Source organism: Saccopteryx bilineata, chromosome 1 (assembly GCF_036850765.1).
Source record: "Saccopteryx bilineata isolate mSacBil1 chromosome 1, mSacBil1_pri_phased_curated, whole genome shotgun sequence".
Taxonomy (NCBI): domain Eukaryota; kingdom Metazoa; phylum Chordata; class Mammalia; order Chiroptera; family Emballonuridae; genus Saccopteryx; species Saccopteryx bilineata.
Genome location: NC_089490.1, coordinates 343,596,925 through 343,598,352, shown reverse-complemented (window position 1 = coordinate 343,598,352; position 1,428 = coordinate 343,596,925). Strand labels below are relative to the sequence as shown.

Here is a 1,428-nt window from a genome sequence, read left to right as displayed (position 1 = left end):
GTTCGATTCCCAGTCAGGGCACACAGAAAAAGTAACCATCTGCTTCTCTCCCCCACTGCTCCCCCTTCTCTTCCTCTTCCCCTTCTGCAGCCAGTGGCTTGATTGGTTCAAATACAGCCCCAGGCACTAAGGATAGCTCGGGTTGGTCCGAACGTTAGCTTCAGGCACTAAAAATAGGTCGGATAAAACTGAGACCAAGAGACATTGACAAGAGTGTGGTGGTTACGGGGGGAGGGGGGAGAGGGAGAGGGAAGGGGGAGGGGGAGGGGCACAAAGAGAACTAGATAGAGGGTGACAGGACAATCTGACTTTGGGTGATGGGTATGCAACATAATTGAACTTTAAGATAACCTGGACATATTACCTTTGAATATATGTATCTTGATTTACTGATGTCACCCCATTAAAAATAAATAAATAAATTAAAAAAAAAATAGGTCGGTACTCAAGCATCAGCGAGATTGCCGGGTGGATCCCAATCAATGTACATATGGGAGTCTTATTCTCTATCTCCCCTCCTCTCACCTTAAAAAGAAAATATTGCTTGAGGGTAGATTCTGATAAATTAAAGATATATACTATGAACTGCAAAGTAACCTCTGGGGAAAGATGTATGGGTATAATAAGCCAACAAAGGAAATAAAAAGAAATCATAAATACTACTCAATAAAAAAAAAGCAAGAAATAAATGAAAAAGGAGAACAAAAAGAAATCAAATAGTAAATGCCAGATTTACAACTAAATATGTCAGTATTCCCTTTCAATGTAAATGTCCTCAAAAAAAGAACAGAAATTGTCTAACTGGATTAAAATAATAAAACCCAGCATATGCTCCTTACAAACGGTTGGTTTGTTAAGACAGTAGCAGGTAAAACAATGGAAAAAGAGATATACCTTGTATGGTATATGATATTTATCAGTGTTGCATTACCACGATAATGCCATGTACCAACCAAAGGCAAAACCTGTCATGTAAAAATAAGCATTTACTGTTCACACACCTGACCTGAACAGTTACTGTTCTGTGAGCTAGACTGGCCTCAGCTACTGTGACTCAGGTGACCTGGTGCTGCTCCATGTGTCACTCAACCATGTTGGCCTTAGCATATTCTTATAGAGATGGAAAATGTCCAAAAAAGCAATTTCCCACATGCAAGTCCATTTACAGCTTCTGTTTCAAGAGATGATGTGAAGTCTAAGGCCAAAGGAGAGCTGGTCAACTCATGGTAGGAGGGCACTGTAAAATTACATGGCATAGTGTGTGAATATAAAGGGTTTAACTAAAGGGAGAGTGATGCAGCGTGTGGAGTTAGTGCCTGCCCCGCCCATGGCAGGCTCTGGCCCAGAAGGCTGCCACAGAAACACTGTGACTCATGGGCCCTGATCCCCTCTGCTGGGCCTCAGGGATAAATTTGGTTACAGACACCA

General features: G+C 41.7%; 1 non-coding gene across 1 annotated transcript; it reads left to right on the top strand.

The window, feature by feature from the left end:
• Positions 1-1,295: 1,295 nt before the first annotated feature.
• LOC136321181 (small nucleolar RNA SNORA5) lies at positions 1,296-1,428 on the top strand. Its single transcript, XR_010728468.1, has one exon. It is a non-coding gene; the product is annotated as a small nucleolar RNA SNORA5 (small nucleolar RNA).